Source organism: Hydra vulgaris, chromosome 06, assembly GCF_038396675.1.
Source record: "Hydra vulgaris chromosome 06, alternate assembly HydraT2T_AEP".
Classification (NCBI taxonomy): domain Eukaryota; kingdom Metazoa; phylum Cnidaria; class Hydrozoa; order Anthoathecata; family Hydridae; genus Hydra; species Hydra vulgaris.
The window spans coordinates 40,757,329-40,785,000 of record NC_088925.1 but is presented as its reverse complement, the minus strand read 5'-3'; the positions used below and the strand labels follow the sequence as shown (position 1 = coordinate 40,785,000).

Sequence of the window (27,672 nt, the reverse complement as noted above, 5' to 3'; positions counted from 1 at the left end):
ACCAATTTGTTGCTCCGTATTTTAGAAACATTGACACACTAACATAATTTATATTACAATGTATTCTTGCTTACCAAGCTGTTGCTTCAGATCTAAAATAGAAAAAAAGTTTTTAATTCAATTTAAAAAAAAAATTGAAAAAGAAAATCTAGATAATAAAATCAAACTTACTTATTACTTCATTGCTTTCTAAAAGAATTAGGACGCTATTATAATATTTTAAAGTGTTTTAACTATGTGAAAAACTACCTAAATAAAATTATTCAGTTACCGGATAATGAGGTCGATGAAGCTATATGAAAATGATATTTATTGCTTGTTTTTTTATTAAATAAAAAACAGAAAAGTAACAAACCCCAAAATGACGAAAAATTTTAAAGTACATTATTTTAACATAGAACAAATGTAGTGATAGTGGATCTAATCGAAAAATAGAAATAACCCTTAGAAAAAAGCTTACTGCTTTTAAATCTACGAAAATTTCCAACTTACATTTTTTTTATCTACATTTATCTATAATAAAATATGAATTAATGAGTTACAATTATTTAAAGTTGATCCAGAAGCAACTAAAATAAATTATCAAATAAAAAGTCAATTTAAATAATCTTGATGATAATGTTGAAATAAACAATATTTATTACTTGATTAGTTGATTAACATATGTAATTCAAGTATATGAAAATAAATGTACTAAGTTACCTGCTGTGGCTACTGCAACTGAAGTTATAACTAAATAAAAAAATATTAAAGAAGAAAGCTATTTTATCTAACTTATCTATTTTATCCTGATGATTATGTTTATATAAACAATGTTTATTGATTCTTTTTTAAATAAAATAAAAAGACATTACTATTTGCTGTAAAATAAAATAAAAGACATTACTATTTGCACCAACTGATGATGCTACCACACTTAAATGACAAAGTTTATTAAAATGTATAAAACCATTTCAATGATTTAAAAGAATATTCAAAAGAAGCTTTTAAATCTACAAAATCTAAGTCATTGCTGAGTTCTATCTGTCTGTCTAAAAATAAAAATTGAGATAAAATTATTTTTAATAAAATTGCTAATGCTACATTCGTACTCAAATATAATCAAAAATGAAAACACTTACTTTTGTTGCTGTCAGCTTGCCTGTCTAAAAAAAGTTTTTATTCTCATTAATCCTAATCTATAATCTATAATAACTTACTAATAAAAACTATAAATAAACTACTATATACTATATAAACTAATATAAACTATAAATAAAGTAATATAACTATGTCACTAATATAAACTATAAATAAACTACTATACACTATATACTTACTAAAAAGGCCTTCAGCTCCTTCTAACTGCTCTAAAAAATGAAACAATACTTTCTTAAATTGATCTAAAAAGACTGAAGACAAAACTGAAACACTTTACTAAAAAGAAACATTGTACTAAAAAAAATATTTTACCAGTCATTTTAGTTCTAACTTCTTCTAAAAAAAAAAAGAAAAAGAAAAACAACGAACAACAAACAAATTTTAGTTTTTAAACAATGGACAACATCAGTTTTTCTTGAAACAAAAAATTTATCAGCTCTAATCGGATGGAAGAGCTTGCTTGAAAGACCGCGTGGAGTAAAGAAACGCTTTTAGAAAAGCCTAGAAAGTTCTTTATAAAAAATGAAAGTGAGACGACACTAACACTATTAAATTACAGTATTCATATTTATAAGATTAGATAAATTACAGTATTCATCATATTTAGATAGTACTAAAAAAAACTATTTTACCAAACATTTTAGTTCTAACTTATTCTAAAAAATGAAAACAGGCTATAAAAATAAGAAAAATAAAAACAACGAACATCAAACAAACGATTACTTAAATTTTCTATTTTAAACAATGAACAACATCAATTCTTCTTGAGAATAAAAGTACATCAGCTCTGATTCGCTAGCTGACCTTACTCGACAGACCGCATGGAAAATATAACCGCGGATAAAAAAATCTTGAAACTACTCAAAAACTAAGAAATTGTGTATTTTACAGAATGTAGAACCGAAGTAACAATACGAACAATAGGCGAAACTATGCGTAACTATGCGCACCACTGATCTCAAAGTATAACTGGATAGTGAGTTTTATTGTTTTTTCCAAAAAAAGTTGAAGCCAAAGTTGGCCTCCCAAGATGGCGGCGATTTTAGCTCTTAGCGGTGAAACCGATATACATTTTATATGGTTTTATCAAACTTCGAAAGAAAATAATGAAATAAGCTTATAAATTTGTTAAAAATAAAAGAAAAAAATAAATTTTATAAATATTAGAGAAAAAAGAGAAATTATTTTTTTGAATAATTGAATTTATTATGAAATGGCATTTACAATTTTAGTTAAGTCTTATGTTTAATTTGTGTACCTTTTAGTTCATAGTTACCCAATAATGTATGCCAGAAAGTTAATAACATAACAGCATGGCAAGCGCAATTATTTCTACCTACAATTTTAGATTCTCTATTATTTGTAGCAAGATACCATTTTGTGCAAATACTGCATGAATTGTTAACTGAGTGCTGTCAGTATACAAAAACTCAGGGGTTCCTTATAGAATTATATTATACTTGAATTTTATCGCATAAACTATTTGAATAAAATATTCTAAAGTATCACATATACTGATAATAAAAACCCAGGTCTGAATTATTGTTATTTATAACAACTTTTAAAACAAATAAAAAGTAATTAATAGTTTCTTATAATTTGAAAGATAATCACTCAAACAATTGAAGAAACAAATCTATGTAAAAATACATATGTTTGAAAAAATATCTTTATATCTATATATAGAAATATTCAAAACATAACCTCTTCTTTGAAATATCTTATTGATTTTAGTTACATATACTGTTTACCTGCTGTTAGGTAATATGGTTTTATATTACAGCTTGCTGACTTTTTTATATTAATGAACTGTAAATAGCTGTTAAATAATTTTATTAATATGTCGTTGAGTTTATTCGTAAAATAGATTGATTATATGGTATATAAAATTCAAGAAATCAATTTGCCAAAGGATACAATTCATATCATTACTCCTAAAGAAATGGTACACAAATGATCTTGTATAAACGAAAAACTGGTTTCATTAGATATTTGACAGCAAATAAATCTGTTCGAGGTGTATTTCTCAGCTGGTTTGAAAAAGAAGGTTCACCATTAAACTATTTATTTACATATATACTCAGTTAAAACCATCAAGAGCTCTTTTTTAGTGTTGTGAGATCTGCAGAAATGTTTAATTGATATTGCTATCAATTCACAGGCACATACAAATGACTTTTGATGCAAAGTAGCATTCAATGTTTAAATGAAAACTGCAGCATCAGAGATAAAACTCATATATAATATGCTTTAGACAATTCTTTTGTTGACCTCAGTACTAAAATATCTTTGACTCAAATTAAATAAGAAAATATAACTTGTTGGAGAGAGATCCAACTGTTAGTGATCACGGTAATGCAGATATTCCAAACTGCAATAATCTATTTGAATACAAAAAGCTGGTTCAGCTCGTTTGGCTGTATACACGAATACACACACACACACACACACACACACACACACACACACACACACACACACACACACACACACACACACACACATATATATATATATATATTGATTTTAGTAAAGTACAACCAAATAAAATAAGGCACAAATAACTATATAAAAAAAAATTCTTGAAGGAACCCGTGAGTTGTGTGTATTCACAGAGCTCAGCTATTAGTTCATGCAGCATTTGTAAATTTGTGATATCTATTTAAAAACTAATTTCATAATAGTTTATTTGAAAAAGATATTCAGCTGCCTACCATGCAGTTGTTATTAACCTTCTAGCACACAGCATTGGGTAGTTAAGAACTAAAAGGTGCATAAATTGTATTATAAACAATATTAAACAGTATTATAAACAAATAATTTATAGTAGAAATAAAATTAAAAGAAAGTAAATAAAAGAAAAATAAACAAAATATGAATAAATTATTTCAGTTTTCAAACTTAAAATAATTATTAGAAAGTTGTTTGAAAACCGTTAACTTGTAACTGTTTCTTATTTGTTGTTTACTAAATGTTAAATAAACTAATTCTTAATTAAAAAAACTGAAATTTTTTATCTTATTTAATAACATTTGTTTTTCTTTAAAAAAGCAAGATATTAAACAAAATATACTCTTAACTTATTGTTAAGAGTATATTTTGTTAAGTAATACATAATTTAGAAATTTACGTAAGTATGTAATATTGCGTTTATTTCAAAAATTATTGTAATGTAAAACCGAAAATTATATTTATAATTGAGGCTTGTACCTTAAAAAATATTTATATATATAAACGATATAAAAGTTCGTTACAAAAATTTCTTCATTTGTAATCAACCAAAACCGCCATCTTGGGAGGCCAAAACTGGCTTCAAAAAATTTGCCGTATACGCTATCCAGTTATATTTTGAGATCAGTGGTGCGCACTAATAATAATATTCATTAGCGTATTAATATTTAGATAATTCTAATTAGCAATAGTTCTAACTAGTAATAATTATAATTATTAATAACTATAATTAGTAATAGTTATAAACTAATTATAATTATAGTTAGTAATAATTATAATATAACTTTCTTAAAAAAATATTTTTTATCTTTTTTTACTTCTTCACAGGGGGCCAAGTTTTGGACAAAACTTCAAAAATGAAAACTTATTGTTTTAAAAACCATACAATAAAACATAGTTGTAATAATCTAATGTCTTATTAAAAAAATTATTTGAGTATAATAGTCATCTTTCAAAACCACAATAATCAAAATTACTTTATTTTTACAAAAAGCGTAAATTATTTAGGTGCCCCAAGTTATTTAGGTGCCCCAAGAAGACCGAACGCTCTTGTCACAGAGCACCGCGGTAGTTTACGCCTCCTTCCTTAACGAGACGCGAAACTATGTTCAAAGCTCGTTTCAAACCTGGATCTCCTGCTTATATAGCAAGCGCTCTAACCATTGCGCCACGGCCGCACAATTTCATGCTCAACTCTAGTAAACAGTTGCTTTAAAAAAACGGCCGCATGTTTTAAAAAAACGGCCGCATGTTACTTTAAAAAAACGGCCGCTTTTTAAAAAAAACGTAGGCCGCAAGAAAATGAGCGACCGCACATTTTCATGCTCAACTTTAGTAAACAGTTACTTTTAAAAAAAAAACGTTTATGCGCAATTAGTCTTTGCATTTTAATTATTTAATAATATAACTTTACGAAAATAATATAAAGGAAAGATCAACATTTATAACACGTTTATAAACTGGCTTTATAACAACAAGGTAAGTTTATAACATTTAATACTTTTATTTTGTACAAAAAGTGTCAGATAAGTTAGGAAACCTACAGGAACCCATACCGAGTGCCTGAGATAGTAGATGCAACCTGTCTATGACCTATAAGAACTACATACATTGCCCCTAAATTCCCCTTTTAAGTTTATTTGACATTTTAAAAGTACAAGTTTCAAGTCGTATTATTCGCTTGAAATCGAAATACTTGTTTAAAGCGTAATGTTTTTTATTCCTCAAACGAAAATACATGTTATTTTTTCACCAATACAGTTCAATGCACATGGCACTGTTTAAACAATACTTTTTTTGTTTTTTATTTAAGCTAAAACATGAAAATTGGTAAGACTATAAACTTATAAGGTAAAACAAACTAGTTCCTAACGAGAAATCATTTTTTTCATCAGTATTAGCTCTCTTAGCTTCAATAAATATAAAATTAAAAGATTTTGAGTGTAAAATCTTAAAAAATATCGTAAAAAATGGATAGCTGCAAACAATGGTACTTTTCATTTTGAGAAAAGCAATGAAAATTGGCTAGCTTAAGATTTTCAGTTTATGCACATTACGCTAAACCCTACATTTAGTAAAGTTTAAAAGAGCATCAGGGAATACCCTGATGCTCTTTTAAAAACTCATGCGACAGAACAAAAAAAAGTAAGCTTTACAATGTTATTAACACATCTGGCGTTGAATTACTTTATGCAACAAACTTAGGAATAAGTTTAAGTACGAGACTGCTAAAATAATTGTAGAAATTTCAAATGAAAAACCCGTTAAAACTCCTAAGAGATATTCACCGGATGAAAGTCTAGCAATGATTGTTGATGGTGGTATATCAAAATCAAAGCTGATTGGCGCTGAAGAATAAGGCTGCCAAATCTAACCTTTATATAATTATATACGATTTTCAAAAGCTAACTGCTACCTGAAAAACATTTATGTAAATAAGTATACAGTAAACATAGCGATAAAAGACCTTCTGATGCACACTCTTGAAAGGCTGTGTGACGTACAGGCTCGTGTGCTAATTACAATCTTAAAGGAACTTACTAAACTGACACTTAGATGTAAGGCTGGGTTTGATGGTAATTCAGGGCAAAGTGTTTACAAGCAGGTTAGCCATAATGAAAACATCGAAAGAAATCTAAAGAATGAAGAGTATTAATTTATTTCTTGCATAGTACCATTAGAACTGAGTGGATTATATAATAATAAAAATGCAGTAGAGTGGAGAAACGAAAAGCCATCGTCGACTGCATATTGTCGACCAGTAAGATTTTTGTTTCAAAAGGAAACTGAGAATAATGTGGAAGAAGAAAAAAAACTATGGATTCCGAAATTGAGAAATGTGATATTATTAACATTATTTTTGGACGGAAAGAAATAGCTGTATAATGTTTTATTGAGCTAAAATTCAATCAATTTTATCTACAATGACAAACTCGACACAGTGTTGTCCAGTTTGTGGTATATTTTGGAAAAAATATTTTGCAGCTAATACTGCATAATGTATAAAAAAAGGAAACTGGAAAATGGCTAGAACCGTAGCTGACAAAAGAGCGATACAGTAAATAGAGTGCCGTAACTCAGACCGACTTTATGAACAAACTGGGATTGGTTATGAATTTTCCCGAAAGTGGAGGATCGCATAAGTCAAATTTTATATTATATAAAATATATATTATTTATACATATTTCAAAATATAAAACATAATTTTCTAAATTTTTAGGTTTTCGTAACGATGAAAATACTGCCCGCAGAGCTTTTGCTAACTACAAACCAACTGCTGAAATATTGAAAGTTGATGAAACAAAAATAATATCAAAATATATTATTTTTAAATTATTTTAGTCACTTTGTCATCGGGATACGAAATAGATACTATAAAATTTAAAGTTTTTTGCATAACCGCTCTAAAACTATATACATCAAGTTTTTCATGGTGTTATATGTCACAATGTGTCCACAAAATTTTGGTTCATGGTCATGCCATAATTGCAATTACAATTTCTACCAATCAGAATAACATCAGAAGATGACCTAGAGACGCAAAGTATAGACTTCAGGAGCTTTCGGGAGCATTTTATAAGAAAGACCTCAAGAAAAGATTCAAACCATGATTTGATTACTAGGCTTGTTAGATCTAGTGATCCATTAATAATTTCTCTTAGAAAACTAAAGTTTATTAACAATCAAAGTTTGCATAAATTTCCCAGTGAAGTTCTAGAATTGGCGAGAGAATGAGCTCCATAACTTGATGATTTGTATTACATAAATTAGTCCAATCTTTGTTTTCATTTTTCTTCGCGTTTTTTAAACCATTACTATTTTTGTTATTAAAAAACTAAAAATGATGTCATTTGGAATGTGGGGTAACAGGTTTTAAAAATGAAAAATTAAAATACTTTAGACTAGATCATAATTAATCAATAGACTTTACATTTCATCATAAAATATCTTTATATTTAAAATTTCATTAGCGTTTTATGAGAGTTTAAACAACTCAAATATTAAAAATTATAAATCCGCGTTTTTAAAGTTTTTTTAGTTGTTTTCTGTTTATGCAATAATTTAACTAAAATTTATAATAAAACTAAAAATTTTTCAACTTAAGGTAATTATTTGTACAAGATCTTTAGTAAAAAATAAAATATAAAAATAATTTAAGTCTAATATCCGGCCTACTGTGCCCTGGGCCAACTATGTTTTTATAAACATTTTTACTTTACTAGTTAAAAAAGTCTTTACGTAATAATGTTTTGATTCAAACATATATTCAAACAAATTTATATAATGAAGTTTTATATAATGAAGTTAAACTTTGATATAAACATATATTCCAACAAAATTCTTCACATAATGAAGTTACACTTTTGATCTAAACATATAAAGGAGAGAAATTTTTAAACATGTGTGCAGTATTGTTTTTTGTAAAGCAGTTTTGTAAATCTCAATGCTTATCAAAATTGCTTTGCAAAAATTGTTGTAAATTTATGTTATTTTTGATTTAAGTATATAGTAATTTTCTATTGCTATCTCTTTCTTTTTTTTTTAACTGATAGCAGCAACTAATAGCTATTTACACGAACCAATCGATCATTTAGAAGAATCAGAAGGACTTACTGATGAGGTTGTTACAAATAAATAATAAATGATGGTAATGATGATGATGATGATGATGATGATGATGATGATGATGATGATGATGATGATGATGATGATGATGATGATGATGATGATGATGATGATGATGATGATGATGATGATGATGATGATGATGATGATGATGATGATGATGATGATGATGATGATGATGATGATGATGATGATGATGATGATGATGATGATGATGATGATGATGATGATGATGATGATGATGATGATGATGATAAGAATGATGATGATGATGGCGGTAGTGATGGTGGTGGTGATGGTGACGGTTGTAGTGTTTTGAAAATTGTTAATAAATAGTTACTTTTATATTTTTTAGAATAAAAAGAAAATTGAAGAAAATGAGAGAGTGAGCTATTTATACTACTATCATTAATCTCATTAAATAATTTAATGAAGTTCTTATCTATTGAAAATTATTTTTTATTTCACTGTTTAAGTTCAAAGAAAAAGCTGATTTTAGTGGACTGCTATACGACTACAGAATAAAGAGGCATTAAAATACAAGTGAGCAAGGCTGAGAGGTTAAGGCGTAAAAGAGAATGCAATGTAAATAAAGATTGAGTAAATTTAAATGTAATATTATTTCCACTATTGCTTTAATACTATATTATTATAGTATGGCACTATAATCAGAGTTTTAATCTTTTTTTTTTTTTTGCAGTCATGCCGTATGTTTGTGTGCATGTGAGTACATATTAATGTTAGGGATGTAATGGAGCAGTAACAAAGATATATTGGAGCCATAACTTTAAAACAAGGTTCACAAGTTAAGTAGACGGCTTTTGATGAATGTTTAATAAATTTTTTAATACGTAGTCATGATAAATATTACCAGCCAATCTTTAACAACTATTTGGTGGGGTTAAGGCTTAATACCTCAAAGCTTTCTACTACTACACACTACTTTTTTTCGGTCAAAAGCCATTTTAAAGGTGACCTTCACAGAGTTTTTTTTTCATAAAAATTTATTGAACTTGCCTTTGATTAACAAATAAATATTGCATCTTTTGTTTCTTTATCTAGTTTTAAACTAAATTGGAGATTATGAATAAATACTCTTGTTGGCAATAATTATTTTTAAAACCTGAGTTTTTTAAAATCTGAGTTACCTGGTCAAGCAATTTTATTTCTTGAAATAAACCAAATTTTAGTATTTCATATTCTTTATAAAATCTTTACTATCCAAATTACCTTCATTTATAATTGATATTTTACAATTTATCATTAAAAATATCCAAAATCTACAGAACACCCACATACATGAAGCCTTTAATATTTCAGCTAATACTCCAAAAGGATGACCGTAGTTGCCTAACTGAGCTCTCTGAATAACTGAATTTAACTTTACAATAAATTATGTTTTGGTCAACGAACCTTTATTCACTACTGAAAAAACATTATTCCATTCAAACTTTCTATTTAGTGATTCTTCAAAATAAACAACCTTGTTTTCAATTCAACTTCAAGAAGTTTAAAACAGCCTTCTTCAACAACATCGCTCTTTTTCCTAACTATGTGCTTTAAAACTCTAGCCATTATTTTGTTTTTTTTTATCTTTTAAGTCTAGCATATTGCTTTATAATTTCTCTTTACCTAATGGAGCATTGTATGTCTTATTTTGCATTGTGGTTAGCCAAGCAATATTAAAGTTTGTTTTCTTTATTTTCAGCCTTTTTCCAGATTGGACAAAATATTTTATATTCTACAATTTTATTTGCATTCTATCACTATGTCTATGAAGACATTTGTTATGTCTTTGAGAACACTTTGTTATGTCTCTTAGGATTCTTTTTTCTTTTGCATTCTTCATTAGATACTTCCAAAAAATATTTCTTTATGTTTTTCCATATACTTTTCACTTTGTTTCTGACCTAATTTTTGACCTAATAATTTTCATATGCACTTTGAAAATTGAAAATAACATTTCTATACTTTCTCTTTTTTTCTTCAGATTTTCAAACAATTTTATTTTACAAATATTTTTTCAGTGTGTACTTCAAACTTCACTTGTAGTATTTGTATTATGTAACACACTGTATTATTCAGATGTTTCTTACTATTTTTATTTTTACTGATAAGGACAGATCAATTGATCTTTTTTTTGTAAACAATGTTTTAAAGTTTGTTTAATAGCTAATCTTAACCTCATTATTCTATCATTCACTTATTTTGTTTTTTTTTGTTTTTTTTTGTTTTATTTTTTTTTTGTTTTTTTTTTGTTTTTTTTTTGTTTTACTTTTTTTTGTTTTTTTTTTTGTTTTTTTTTTTATAATTCACCTCCCCAAGGCTGAGAAGGCCACTACAGATGAGTAGACTACTTGTGGTTATAACCCTCTCTCAACTCTATAATTTCGAAACACGAACCTTGACGAATAAGGTTGCTGCGCAAAGAGGAGAAACAAGTTGAGCGAGGTACCACCAGGGACGTCGTGGGAATCACACTCAGAACCTCTCGCTTATGAAGCGAGCACTCTACCACTACACCACTACCGCCTTTCCTATGTGATTTATCTTTTTATCTTTTTTGTTAGCTAAATACCAACAACTGACACTCCTTCTTTGTAACAAGCCCAAAGTTATTATAATTCAAAATTTTGTCAAATTGGCTGTCTTATCAGCTCCTTTACAGTGTGGTTGACTGTTGTAAAGACCAACACCAAGACAAGAGTCACTCTAGTCCTAATCTGTAAATCAGGTTTACATTAGGAAAGGAATCTAGTAAAAATTTGGTTTAACTCTTCCATAATTCATATTTAAAAGCAACTGTCCGTAAGAATCAGCCAATTTTAAAATAAAATAATAAAAGAAAATAAAAACTGACTGTCATTAATTCCATTCATTTCACATATTTGTTTTGTATAATAGGTACAATGACAAATACAAAATTTTGTTCAATATATTTGTTGTTTAACCATTGCAGTACTTTGAAAATCAAAAGAATTTTAGTCAGAGTCAGAAGAATTTAATCAGAAGAGTTTTTTATTTTAATATGTTTTTTTAGATTGTCTTAGATAACCTGCTAGGTTTTAGTAGGAAAGTGAAAAACGAAAAATCAAAATTTGTCTATTGTCAAGAAATCATAATCTAAAATTACAAAAATTGAAAAAAAATACAAACTTTCAGTGGCTGTAACTATCGAAACCAACACTTAGATTTTTTGCATTAGTTAATAGCTGTGGGTCTAATCTTTCTTTGAAAAAGTATAGTTATCTGTGTTCACACTGACTTAAGATAAAAGCCACGAAATATACATTTTTGAAAAAACTGTTCTAACTTTAGATCGCTCAAAAAACTGAAGCGAAAAGGTTTGAAAAAATATAAACTAGAAATACAGTGGGTTGCCAAATTATTAGAGACGCTTTACTTTTTAAGTAATTTTAATGTTTAAATAACTTTTGCGAGCAAATGAATTATTTTTTAATAATTTTTTGTGTATTTTAGTTACTAATATAACTATAATTGTTTTTAATCTGTCGCAGTTGTGTCAGCCACTCTATTTGTCAAAAATTTAGATTATAACTCAATTAGCTGTTAATTGTTGAAAAGTGTGGTTGGAGTAAGTTCAAAATTGATTTCAGTTATTTATTTTTGGAACAATTTTTTGCAATTTTTGCGAGTTCAGACCTATTGAAACCTAAGTATTAATTTATAGTTTAATTAGTTATAGTTGATAATTTATTACTTTTGCTAATTTTAATGCATAAATCGTGACTTGAAACTATTCTCACCTCTCATTGAATTTTTTTGTATGGGCAAGTCTCCAGATTTAGCCCTATGAAAAAGTAGAGAAGTAAAAACATTACTTCTTTATTCTACACTTTCTCAGAGAGGTAGTAGCAATTGCAAGTGTTTCAAAGTCAGTAGTGAATCGAATTAAAAGAAAAATTAATACAAATGTGCCTCTAGAACCAAAACGATTCGGCAAAAGTAGCAGAATAAGGATCACTACTCCATGTTGTGATCCTATAATAAGAGACACCTATAATTTAAAATATCTTTGAAATGTTTTACAGGTCTGCTTCTTGGACGAATCAACATTTCAAATTTTAATCGAAAAAAGCTTATTTGTTCAACGATGTTCAGGAGGAAATTTTCCAAGGATTGCCATTTAGAAAAGTTTAAACATCCTGTGAGTACAATGGTGTGGTCTGTGATCTCAGTCAAGGGTATTGGCTACCTTTACATTGTGCAAGGGATCATGAGACAGGGCCAGTACAAGCGAGTACTGGAAAACGGGCTCTTACCTCAGGTCGAAGAATGTTTCCTTGGTAATGAAGAGTATATGTTCGTGCATGACCCAGCATCGTGCTATAAAGCTAGAAGTGTTACAGCATTCCTAACTGAAAAAAAAGTGCGTGTTTTGCCACGGCCAGGGAATTCGCCTGACATAAACCCCATAGAAAATCTATGGGAGTTTACACAACAAATATTAGCAAAAAAATCATCAATACCAAGCAGCAATTGATAGAAACCCTTATAAAAGAGTGGCATAGTGACCCCAGTCTCCAACACAATGCAAAAGTCTGCATAGAAAGCATGCCCCGACGCCTGAAAGCCGTTATTGTAGCAAAGAGTTGCATTACAAAGTATTAAGATTATTACATTATTTTTATAACTTTTTATAAAAAAATAAATGGCTATGAATGAGTAGTTATGTTGTTTTAAATTCTAAATAAAGCTCTCTAACAATAAAAACAATAAAAAAATAACTACAAGATACGTATTTATTCATTAAAGTAGTTTATTTTTTAAAATTACTAAAAATGTAAAATGTTCCTGATAATTTGGCAACCCACTGTGTGTTTATAAAAGTGTAGGCTGCCATTAATAAAAAAAACCTACATACAATCCTATTTACCTCTCTAGAAAAATCCTAATTACCTCCTTAAAAAAATTGAAAATGATAAAATCCTGTTTTTCGTCATATTTTTACAATATATTATCATTTATTTATTTTATACTAATTCAGATTGACAACTTTTTTGTTATATATTCTGAAACTACTTTATAACATTATATAAAAACTAGTTAATAAGTAGTCAAATGAATTAAATAAAAAACATTCTATTTATTTGTTATCAAGAAGTATTCCTTTTAAAATAACTTCAGTTGACTTTAGATACACTGAAATATAATCTTCGTTTTATTAAAATAGGGAGGGAGACAATTAGACATAAAATATTATCTACCTTGTAGTTTATAATTTTCTTTGTACCTTATTAAAACCGTTTTTGTTGCATGCTGTAAATGAACTGATAAAAGAAACAATTCACTCATAATGGAACGGAAATAGTTTATTTGAAAGTTCATGCCCACCAAAAATGGTTTGCATTTTCAATACGACGATTCTTTGTAAAATTATTATCTTTGTAAAATTATATTCTGTCAACCTCTTTCAAAAAAAAAGGAGGGGGGGTTAAACAAATAGGTCATAGATTTTTGGTTATTTCCAGAGATGCTGCAAACTTTAAAGTTTTTAATATTGATACTGGCATTAAAAAAGAATTTTTTACAAGAAATTACAATGATTAGAAGTCGTCCACAAATTACGTCACAAAATTTTCGATCATTAAAGACCCCCTCCCCCCTGTGCACAACATCGTTACTCTTTAGTAACAGCTTCTGTATGAGTCGTCACAAAACCATTTACACCCCCTTCTCCTTTCTGAAGGGTGACGTCATTTATGGACAACCCCTTAAAGTCAGGGAACAATATATACCTAAAATAATGTAACCCACTGTCCCAAATATGCAAGAAAATTTACTAAATAGGTATTATGAACTTTTTATTTACTGCAATAGTCAAAAAGATATTTTAAAAAATGATAAGTAATACTCATATTTTCAAAATGCCAAACATTACAAAATTTCATAAAAATAATAATGCCTTAGTCTACCTTATTTTTTTATAAAAGTCAAAGTTAGGCAATAACCCAACCTAATTTTGAATTTTCGTTGATCGTATATTATGACATTTTTGATTTTCAACCGATAATTTTTAATTTTTATATTTACACCTCATTAAAATATGTACTACTAGTTTTCCAATATACTAAATCATTGATCTACTGTATTTTTGATCTACTGAACATTCAACCTGCTGTGTTTTCAATTTTATAACTACGCCTTTCCGGTACGCATTTTGTATATTTTGTTGTTGATTTGAATACGAGCCAAATTTGATGTGCCTTGACGCCGTTGTTGACACGCTGTCTTCAAAATCGGAAGGCATAAGGTTCAATGAATGTTTGGAAAATTGTTAATTTAAAAAAAAAAATCGTAGTTAAATAAAAAAAAAAAATTTAAATGCACATAGCACATTATCGGTTAAAAATTAATTTATCTCGAATCGGTTGAAAATGAAAATCTATAAAATACGTCAAGTATATAATAGGTTATCTGAAAATTAGTTCCACTTTTAAGTAGATGTTCTTATTGTAGAACAACTTTGTAGGTCTTGATTTAGGCCGACTATCTGATACGAAAGTTAGTATTCTTTCCAGAAACCAATTATTAAATATACTACATCTGAAAATAGAGGGAGAATCAAGTTGGAAAGAGTAAAGGCATCATCACCTGGAACAACAAAGAAATGTAAAAGTTCCAGGTTTGTCTTTAGGCAAGGATTGCCCCACCCTTGCCCTCTCATAAAGAGATGAGAAAATTTAACAGAAGAATTTGACAAAGATAGGACGAACTTTTTATTCTTGATTCAAAATTTAAAATTTAGAAATTTTTATCAAATATTTGAAATAACTAAAATCGTAAATTTGTATTTGGATATAAATTTTTTTTATCCTCAAAAGTATTGAAAAGATAGTATAAAGGGAACTAAAATAAAGATTGCAGCCAAAGGTAAAGAACTTTCCGTTGAACAATTAAAAAGCTCTGCAAAAGCGCTTTTTCCAGTACCTATACCATTGGTGAATCTGTGATACATACATAGCTTTTTATCTTTATATGAAACTAACCCTGATTTCAATTAGTTTATATTTCACTCATTATTTTTAAAATGCGCTATTAAAACTTTAAAATCATTTCAAACATTTTAAGGAAATTCATAATATAAATTTCCTTGAAATAATAATTTTTTTCCCCAGTAGCATATGTTATAAAAATAAATTAAAAACAATTTAAATATGATATCCTTAATCTCTATCTTTAAAAATTGCATGCAAGTTTGTTTTTTATAACATTTTAATAATTTTTAATGTGATTTTTTCAAAGAGTAAACAAAATATTTTGTACTTTAATACCTTTACACATTGCACCTATGATACCAAGTCAATATGTAATAGGAGTTATCCTTTTCCAGATATTTCCGGAATTCCGGATACTTTTCTAAATTTTTGGTTTTTCCGGGTATCCAAAACGTTTTCTATACATACAAGTTTAGATATATTCGAAATATATTTACTATATTCGAAACTATAAGGATTTTATTCCATGAAGTTATTTTAAGGAAATCTATACATATGTATTTTAAGTTGTTAGTCTAAATACGCCCTTCTCCCTCCCCGTTAACATCTATCTGTAAACTCCGGATTTTTTCCGGATATAAAAAAAAATTTAGGATTTAGTCCGGTACTTAAAGAAAAAAAATTTCTGGCTTTTTAAAGTATGGCTAGGATAATCTATGATGTAGTAATGTGCGGAATTGTTGGCATTCAGTATTTTCGACCGTCTGATTCTAACAGATAATTGCTCTTAAATAAGAAAATTTCGCAAAACTAATCTCAAACCATACAATGATGGATTTATGGACGTTTAACAATGAAAAAATTAAATATTTATATATAAATATATATATATATATATATATAAATATATATATATATAAATATATATATATATATATATATTTATATATATATATATATATATATATATATATATATATATATATATATATATATATATATATATATATATATATATATATATATATATATATATATATATTAGGATAATACATACAACAGCAAAGTTTTACAAAACAATACAGAGTCAAATCAATCAATAGTTAATAATAGCTATAAAAACTCTAAAGTTCAGACTTTGGGTCGAGGTGATCGAGACCAGATGGAGCAGCAAGATGAACACATATACTTAAAAGCTGTTGATGCTTGTGAACACTCTAAGGAATCGTTTTGTCAAGATATGGAACGATTACCAAATGATAATGACTTAAATTCTAAAAATTCCCAGAGAAAGTTCAACCAGTTGTGAAATAAGTTAGATAAAGCTTCATTCGTTCCAGTTAGTTGTGACGATCCGGTGAATCACCAGGCAACATCCAACCAATTAAAATTCTCTTCACTTTCAACTCCAGTTTCTCACTCGATATACAAACCAATTAATCCTATTCCTGTTAGAAATGTCAAAAGGTCGTCTATTAAATGTGAAAAAAAAAAAATGGTATTCAACAAAATAAAAACAAAGATCTACTTTCTGAATTTTTTAAATATTTTTATGAGTATTTAATAAGATAATCTTTATTTATATAAATCAATTTTGTTAATATCAATGTTATTTATAATTTTTTTAATTTTTATATACTAATTTTAATTTTTTTATTGTGTTTAAATTAATAAATAGATATGTTTATGATGTTTTTGATTTTCAGTTATATTGCTATATAATCAAAACTATATTTTTAAAAGTCTCTCTTTTTAATAATAATGAATTAAGTTACATCATAAAATGTGTATTTTTTTAGAAGAAACTATAACCGTATAAATATTCAGGGGCAAGCGCAGTTTTTTAGTTAACACTGTCGGAAAAAAAAAAAAAAAGTATTAAACGTCGTGTTGTAAGTGATGCAACTACGCCCGTTGTGCAAATAAAAAAGTTATAGGAGGAGGTAGGAAGAAGAGGAAGGGGGAGGGGGGGTACAGAGGGGGTAAGTAACATTTTTGCAATTGCAGAGTATTATTATATAACTTAATATTATTCATATCTTATTATTACCTATATCAAATTATTACCATATCTTAGTTTTAATTGTCTTCATACGAACATGATTCAAAATTAAGTTAACTAGTCGCAATTTGGTTTTTAGCATTTTAACTAATACAATCCTTAAATATGATAAAAAATAGGAAAGCACATTGCCTGATTCGTTTATTTTATGCCAGTTTTTAGTGAACAGAAAATTTTTATAATACTATAAAAAAAAAATAAACAATGATTACGCTAGTTTTGCTTTTTTAAACTTTTGTGTACTTTTTACATAATAAAATATTTTAAATTAATTGAATATATATAAAAAATATTTTAAATAGTAAGTGAGTAAATTTTCAAAATATGTCTTAAAAAAACATTAGTACGAACAATAGTTTTAATATCCTATAAATCGAAGTAAAATAGTTTTAATCTAAATATTAATACGATAATAAACACATAGTTACGCCTAATGTTCGTGTTGTTAATGACGGTTCTGTATTCTGTAACATGCACCATTTCTTAGTTTTTAAGTAGTTTCTAGAATTTTGAATGCGCGGTTATATATTCCATGCGGTCTTTCGAGTAAGGTCAGCAAGCAAATTAGAGCTGAGATATTATTATTTTCGAAAAGAATTGATGTTGTTCATTGTTTAAAATAGAAAATTTAAATAATCGTTTGTTTGTTGTTGGTTGTTTTTATTTTTCTAATTTTTATAACCTGTTTTAATTTTTTAGAAGAAGTTAGAAATAAAATGTCTGGTAAAGTAGTTTTTTTAGTACTATCTAAACATGAATACTGTAATTTATCTAATCTTCTAAATATGAATACTGTAATTTAATAGTGTTAGTGTCGTTTCACTTTCTTGTTTAATAAAGAACTTTCTAGGCTTTCCTAAAAGCGTTTCTTTACTCCACGCGGTCATTCAAGTAAGGTCTGCCAGCCGATTAGAGCTGATAAATTTTTAGTTTCAAGAAGAACTGATGTTGTCCATTGTTTAAAAACTAAAATTTGTTTGTTGTTCGTTGTTTTTCTTTTTCTTTTTTTTTTTAGAAGAAGTTAGAACTAAAATGACTGGTAAAATATTTTTTTTAGTACAATGTTTCTTTTTAGTAAAGTGTTTCAGTTTTGTCTTCAGTCTTTTTAGATCAATTTAAGAAAGTATTGTTTCATTTTTTAGAGCAGTTAGAAGGAGCTGAAGGCCTTTTTAGTAAGTATATAGTGTATAGTAGTTTATTTATAGTTTATATTAGTGACATAGTTATATTACTTTATTTATAGTTTATATTAGTTTATATAGTATATAGTAGTTAATTTATAGTTTTTATTAGTAAGTTATTATAGATTATAGATTAGGATTAATGAGAATAAAAACTTTTTTTAGACAGGCAAGCTGACAGCAACAAAAGTAAGTGTTTTCATTTTTGATTATATTTGAGTACGAATGTAGCATTAGCAATTTTATTAAATATAATTTTATCTCAATTTTTATTTTTAGACAGACAGATAGAACTCAGCAATGACTTAGATTTTGTAGATTTAAAAGCTTCTTTTAAATATTCTTTTAAATCATTGAAAATGTTTTATATATTTTCATAAATTTTGTCATTAAGGTGTGGTTGCATCATCAGTTGGTGCAAATAGTAATGTCTTTTGTTTTATTTTACAGCAAAGAGTAATGTCTTTTATTTTATTATAAAAAGAATCAATAAACATTGTTTATATGAACATAATCATCAGGATAAAATAGATAAGATAGATAAAATTGCTTTCTTATTTAATATTTTTTTATTTAGTTATAACTTCAGTTGCACCAGCCGCAACAGGTAACTTAGTACATTTATTTTAATATACTTGAATTACATTTGTTACTTAACTTTTCAAGCAATAAATATTGTTTATTTCAACAATATCGTCAAGATTTTATAAATAAACTTTTTATATGATAATTTATTTTAGTTGCTTCTGGATCAACTTTAAATAATGGCATCTCATTAATTCATATTTTATTAAAAGATAAATGCAGATAGAAAAATGTAAATTGGAAATTTTTTTAGATTTAAAAGTGGTAAGCTTTTTTCAAAAGGTTCTTTCTATTTTCGGATTAAATCCTCTATCGCTACGTTTGGTCCATTTTTATATGTATTTTATTAATTTTTGTCCTTTTGGGGTTTGTTACTTTTCTGTTTTTTATTTAATAAAAAAACAAGCAATAAATATAATTTTCATTTAGCTTCATCGACTTCATTATTCGGTAACTGTATAAACTTCTTTAGGTAATTTTTCACTTAGGTAAAACACTTTCAAAGCATTATAATAGGGTCCTAATATTTTTAGATAGCAATGAAGTAATAAGTAAGTTTGATTTTATTATCTAGATTTTCTTTTTTACTGTTTTTTTAAATTAAATTAAAAATCTTTTTCTTTTTTAGATCTGAAGCAACAGCTTGGTAAGCAAGAATATATTGTATATATAACTTATGTTAGTGTGTCAATATTCCTAAAGTACAGAGCAACAAATTGGTAAAAACACTTATCTAATTTTTTCTTCCTTCTAAACAGTGTTTCACTGTCAGTAGGTTCATCAGGAAGAATTCTTCCTAATGAACCCACTGATGGTGAAACACTGTGTAGAAGTAAGAAAAAACTAGATAAGTGTTTATACTATTTATATATATATATATATATATATATATATATATATATATATATATATATATATATATATATATATATATATATATATTGTTGGTTAAATTTCTTTTTTAATTTTTATTTTGTTTATTTTGTTTTTCTGTTCTCCTTCAAAGGCGACTTGGTAAGTAAGGGATACTTTTCTTAATTTAGTTTGTAATTTAGTTTAAACTATTAAAATTTTGATAAAGTCTTTTTTTACTACTTTTTAAAATTTTTTTTACGTAAATGTACTTATGTTATGTACTTATATACATGTACTTATGTAAAAAAAGTTCAAATGTTCATATATTTACAATTTTTTTCCATCTAGATGAATTGTCAAATGGCAAAGGTAAAATTTTATTTAAAATGTCTTATGTACGTGTTTTTATTTATCTTTTAGCAAGCAAAAAGAACATTAAAGTCTATGTTTTTTTTTAGATAATACACCTAACGATAATTATAAGTTCTCAATTGCTATAATATTTGCTTGATTATAAGTAATGCATTTTTTTAATTATATTTTTGCTCCATCAATTAAAATTAAAATTTTAAAACTCAGTAAAAAAAAAATCAATTTTTATGTTTATTTTAAGAACTTACGTATGAAGATTATAAAGTCTTTCGGCGAAAGAAGCGCGGATCTTTGACCCATTGGTCTTTTCAGAGGTGGGTTCAGTATGGGGGGACTGACCACCCTCATTTAGATGGGGATATTAACACCCCTCATACAGGGGTCGAAGGTCCAGTAGGATAATTAAAGACTTTCATGTCTACAATTTAAAAAATGTTATTTGTAGACATAAAAGTTTTTTGTGTATATATGTATATATTTGTTTTTTGTAAATTTTGTTTTTTCTTTTGTGTACAGTAGGTATATGACAAAGAAACTGTTTTCAAAATTTTAATTTTCCTGATGTTGCATTTGATGAACTTTTACCAATAGATCACTGTTTTGAGGCTTTGGCAGAAGTATAATTTTCCTGTTCTTTCCAAACAACAAGTGTCTGCTAATGTTGACAAACTTATCACATCATTTGAGAAACACAGAAAGCGACCAAATGCAGTATTTGAAAAAATCTTGCTCATCTGTTCGATATAACAAAACCAGATGGAAATTGGCTTTGTAGTGAGGACAAACAACTGTACAAAGTACAAATTGAATCAGATGGCAGGGTAAGATATACCACTATAAAAGTGGCTCCTATATCAACAATCCTTCCCATTGTTACATCAAAGCATTCGTGCGTGGTTTTTTTCTTCCACGTTTCCTTATCAAAATAGAGTAAATTTTTTCTGCAGTGCTTAATTATACGGATAGTGTCCTCAGTAATTTCTAAATGGGATTTTCCAAATTCTATTGTTTTATCTAAAATTTCTTCTGTAATTGAGGGGTAAAAATCAATAATATCAAATTGTATAAATGTGCATTCAAACGGAGCAGAAATTTGCGAATTTGTAGGTTTATATATTTTAAATACCCTTGCTAAAATAATCCAAATTAATCAATTAGGTCTTTATCGCGACGACGGTTTAATAATAATGCATAAAAAATCAGGGCCACAACTCGATAAAATTAGAAAAGATATTATTAAAGTTTTTAAAAATATTGGCTTCCTAATTGAAATAAATATAAATTTAAAAATAGTGAATTTTCTTGATGTCACATTTAACCTCTCAGAAAGTTCCTATAAGCCCTACAAAAAACCTAATGACGAATTATTGTATATTAATGTAAATTCGAACCATCCCCCTCAAATTCTAAAACAAATTCCAATTTCAATTAACAATAGGCTAAACCAAAACTCTTCTAATGAAAATATTTTTAACTCCTCTAAACGCGTTTATGAAGATGCCCTTAAAAAAAGTGGCTTTCAAAATTTCGAGCTAAAATTTGAAAAGAAAATTGCAAAAAAGCGTAATAGAAATAGAAACATAATTTGGTTCAACCCCCCGTACAGCAAAAATGTTTCAACAAATATTGGTAAAATTTTTCTAAAATTAGTAGACAAACATTTTCCTCCCTCTAATAAATTACATAAGATTTTTAACAGAAATACCATTAAAGTAAGTTATAGTTGTACAAAAAATTTAGAAAGAATTATAAAAGGCCACAACTACGCGTTAATTAATAAAAATGAACATATAAAAGAAAAAAACACTGATTATTGTAATTGTAAACAAAAAATAGATTGCCCTCTAAATGGAAAATGCCTTTCGAAAAATGTAATTTACAAGTGCATTGTTTCCTCACAAAACAACCCTGATAAACAATATATTGGCTTAACCGAGGGGGAATGGAAAAAACGTTATGCCAACTACAAACAATCGTTTAAACACAAAAAATATTCAAAAGAGACTATGCTGTCAAAATATATTTGGGATTTAAAAGAAAAAAATAAAAATTTTAATTTACAATGGTCTATTCTAAAATCTGCCCCTGCCTATAATAACATTTCCAAAAAATGTATGCTATGTTTGCAAGAAAAATTTGAAATAATTACTCATTTGAATCAAGAAAATTTATTAAATAAAAAATCTGAATTAATTTCTAAATGTAGGCACGAAAATAAATACCTCTTAAAAAATTATAAAAACAAATGACCAAATTAAACTATCCCCATTCCAAAGAAAATTATTTCATAATTACTTTCTGTAACTTCCCGTTAACAAAAAAATATAGTAATTAAAAAATTTTTTATAATAACTTATAACTTCCTGTAAAATATTTTTTTCTATAAATTGAATTTTTTTTGAGATTTAGTAACTCTTCCTGATGATCCAGCGATGGTGAAACTCCGAGTCGAAGATAAAAGTTAGATAAGTGTTTTTTACTAATTAATTATTGCTCTGTTCTTTAAGAACATTGAGCACTCTATTTGTAAAATACACTAACATAATTTACATATATATATATATATACATATATATATATATATATATATATATATATATATATATATATATATATATATATATATATATATATATATATATATATATATATATATATATATATATATATATATATATATATATATATATATATATATATATATATATATATATATATATATATGTATATATATTATGTAAAAAAAAAATATCTACTGAATTTTTGTAGTTTTAATCAAAATAGAAAAAATGTCAATACAATAATAAACAAAATAAATATATAATTTTTACATTATATAATAATATTATAGCTTTTTTATTGTTGCTGTAATAACAAATAATTTTTATACGTCAAAAATTATATTTTTATATAAAAATTTTATATAATTTTTAAAGATTAATTTTTACATAATAAATAGTTTAACAAATTTATTTGCTTAAAGAATTGTAAAAATTTTTGCAGACTGTGTAAAAAACTGAACCCGGTTGATGATTTTGGTTTGGATGTTTCATGGTTGACGATTGTTTTGAACTTGCAGTTTAACAAGTGCTAGATTTTGCAAATTTAGTGCATAACGAAGAGATTAGAACTCTTTTTTATTGTTGAACAAAGAAGAAAGTAGTTAAAAAGATTGAGTTGTATAGAATTCTTACAGTAAATTTAAAAACAATCCGTAAAAAAAACAAAAACAATTAAAGCATTTGTTTGAAATTTCTTTTTATTATCAGTATTGATTTTACATTTTTTGTGCTATCAGTGTGACAAATTTGATAAATTGTTTGACTTTACAATTATTGCAAATAATTATTTCTAAAAAGTTAGACCTTTAAAGGCGCAAACAAAAAGCTTTAAAACTAATTTAAAAAAAAAAAAACATGAGATGGATGATGATTAAGGGAGTTTGAGGAGGTTTAAAATAAACATTACTTTATTAAACAATATTTTTGGTCTTAACAGTCAAGAGATCAACAAATAAGGTTTATATAAATTTTACAAAACAAAAAGTTAGATTCCATTTTGAAAAATTAAAACGTTATTTTTTGTCGCTCGTTTGTAATATACTGGTAATTTCGTCATCTAGGTCTCCCCGTTTTTTAGGTTTTTCTTTTTCTTTGCTTGCATAGGCAATACAATCACTAATACCTACTTTTAATCATATAAATCTAATAAATAATGCTTTAAGACACAAACCTTTGATTAAAGATTACTTTTTTTAAAAAAAAATTGTTTAAGAACAAACCTTTAAATCCAATTAACTTCTTTTTCTCTTTTTTCTTAATAATTAACTTAAAAAACAAATACAAAACTGACTGAAAAATTATTTAGTATTTACAGACTTATATTTACTATTTTATTTCTAATTCATTATAATCTATTAAGCGTCAATCATTTCTCATATTTAATCGTTCGCGTCTTATTTTTTTTTTCAATCAGTTACTTAAATATCGCGCGATCGGTAAGCCATCCAGAATTAAGAAACAAGTCGTAAACGCGATCGAAACAGAAACTTACTTCAAAACAACGGCTTTGCAAGGTAGTTGTTGCGATTTTTGTAAGAAATATTTTTGAATATATTCCAATTTTCGCTCAACGGACTTATAATACCCTAATCTACCATATATATATATACATATATATATATATATATATATATATATATATATATATATATATATATATATATATATATATATATATATATATATATATATATATATATATATATATATATATATATATATATATATATATGTATATATATATATATATATATATATATATATATATATATATATATATATATATATGTATGTATATATAAATATATATATATATATATATATATATATAAATATATATATATATATAAAAATATATATATATATATATATATATATATATATATATATATATATATATATTTATATATATATATATATATATATATATATATTCGACTGCTTGAACTTGGGGTCATGAAAAAATTTAAAGTACTATCGAGTCTTATCTGCTGCGCAGACATTTATTTTATTAATAGAATATTTTTTTTTTGCATTTTAACCATTTTCAGGGGTTGCTCAAGTGCCCCAATTACTTAATTTTAGACTTTTTTAAGCCTATTTTTGGCATATTTGAGCAAGTTCTAAAACTTGAAATAATTAAATTTTTCTTCTTTCCAGAGTTTCTTCTAAGTTAGAAATAACAAATAAAAATGCACGATATTTTTATTTATCTGAAAATTTCATGCAAATCTATCTATAAAGTCGCAATTTTATGCAATTTTTTCCAATTTTTACGCAACCTAATAACTTTTTTGATAGTTTAAGTCATTTGGAAAAAACACTAGATATGTTGCATAAAACGTCTAGCGATTTCATTTTAAAAATTTCTTAATAATAGTGTTATTATTTACAAATATTATGTTATATTTTTATATCGCTTTCTTGTCTTTCTTGGAGGTTTTGCTTTTTCCTACATACTTTCTTTTGTAATTGTGCAAGAATAAAAGTGTATCTTTTCTTTTTTCTTCCTTTCTGGCAATATCAATGTTGTCCTTTATGAGTTTAACAGTTCTTTTAGAGCAATCATTAACAACTGCAAGATTAAAAACAGCATCTTTAAATTTTCGGTAGAAATTGTTACAAGTCCAATATTCTGGCGGGGTTTTCATCCATTGACAGTCACTTTTACTTTGCCCAATCATAAGGAATAAAGCCACAAATTTTTTGTGACCAATTCAACTAAGCTTGGCGGCTTCGGTCCACTGAAGTCTTAAGAATTGAGGACCTATATGTTAGCTTTTATTCGGGCTAAGGAATATTTATCCAAGCTACGAAATTCAAAGCTGAATAGTTTTTAAGCCTCTTTCTTCACAGTTTCCATCAGCTTTCAAGGCTAGAACAATAAGGTAAGGGTCCAGAAACCATGTGTGCCGTTTGATTGATTCAATGACTGATTCTGCCCTAATCAGGTTGTACTCCTTAAACCTATTCATTTGCCAAAGAGCTCTCTTATCCTGGATAAACAAAATATTGTTAAGTAACTAGCTTCCCTTGAAAAAAATTATATTTTAGAATTTTTAATCAAAACTTTTTATTCATAATAGAATCCTTATATACATATATATATAAATATATATATATATATATATATATATATATATATATATATATATATATATTTATATATATATATATATATATATATATATATGTATATATATATATATATATATATATATATATATATATATATATATATATGTATATATATATATATATATATATATGTGTGTGTATATATATATATATATATATATATATATATATGAATGTATATATATGTATATATATATATATATATATATATATATATATATATATATATATATATATATATATATACATATACATATATATCATACTTGTTAACTTGGTACCTACCTGACGAGGAGCCACAGCAGATAGTTCAGCTTTGAGAAACCAGGTAGTATATAAAACAGCCACAAAAGTTGCCACTTCAGTAATTTCATTTTTCAGTCAATTTGTCAGACTGCACCCATCATAAGCTTGAGCTTTAGGTAGTAGAAACCTATAAAAATATACATTTTTGTTTTTTTGAAAAGCTAAATATTTGATCATGTACAACAAATTAATTTTTTTTGCTATCAAGCTATAATTTTTTAAATTTAGACTTTTTCCTATCATAAACCTTCAACTCTCTACCTTTTGCCATAACACGGGCATGATGGATTGCTCCGGGTGTACGAAACTTATACTTTTCCTCAGAAAGCACCATAAGTGTAAGCTCTGTCAGCTCAATGTAGTCTTTCCTTGTAGCCCCATCCTAAAAAATACATTAGATCAGAAGTATATTGGTATAATGCAATAAACATAGGTATATATATTTTTGTCTTATAAAGAATAATAGAATTAAACAAGAAAATCTAGGATATGTTACTCCTTCATAGTGCATATTGTATACATAACTACGTATTAAAATATCTAGTCATCGGGCTACCTTTTTCAGAGACCCATGGGTGATATTATTTCTGCAGAACGTTATACTTTCATGCTATTGATGACCAAGCCATGTTTCATCTGGAATAGTCAATGTTCTCAACACCTTTTTATTTAAAATGTCAAAAAAAATCAAAGAGCTCAAAATTGAAAAAATACTAGGGTACAACAATATTTTCCAAAATGTTAACCAATTTTGTAAAACCCTAACTGGTTCTCTACATCAAGATCATTCCATGCTAATTTTAAATTTTTAGACAGCATATTATCTGGTCCAGAAGTAACACTACTTGGATAATTTTTCCAGAAATATGTTATGTGTAGCTTGTTTACATGATGTCGGCATGCAATAGATAAAACTGGTCGCTGAAAAACTTCATTTACCAGTAAAGATGCAGCTCCATTTTTGTTTCCAGTGTTGATTCTGGTTGTATCAAATGTAACAGCTTGTATTCTGCTTGTAAGGTCAAAGCATTTCAAGATATCTCTGATCGCATTTTTTTGATTTTCGCCAGTTCCGGAAGAAATTGCTGGAATTCCAAACAGGTGCGTTTCCACGTTACCGTTTATTAATATTGCTAATCGATCTTTTTCCAATTTT

At 26.6% G+C, this 27,672-nt stretch overlaps 1 protein-coding gene and 1 long non-coding RNA gene across 2 annotated transcripts in view; one reads left to right on the top strand and one right to left on the bottom strand.

Annotated features, from left to right (window-relative positions):
* LOC136081397 (uncharacterized) overlaps positions 1-27,672 on the bottom strand; it is a 68,288-nt gene that overhangs the window by 28,817 nt on the left and 11,799 nt on the right. The window lies entirely within an intron of this gene.
* Positions 5,191-9,119, top strand: LOC136081032 (uncharacterized). Its single transcript, XR_010638831.1, has 3 exons — positions 5,191-5,349; positions 8,425-8,492; positions 8,853-9,119. It is a non-coding gene; the product is annotated as an uncharacterized LOC136081032 (long non-coding RNA).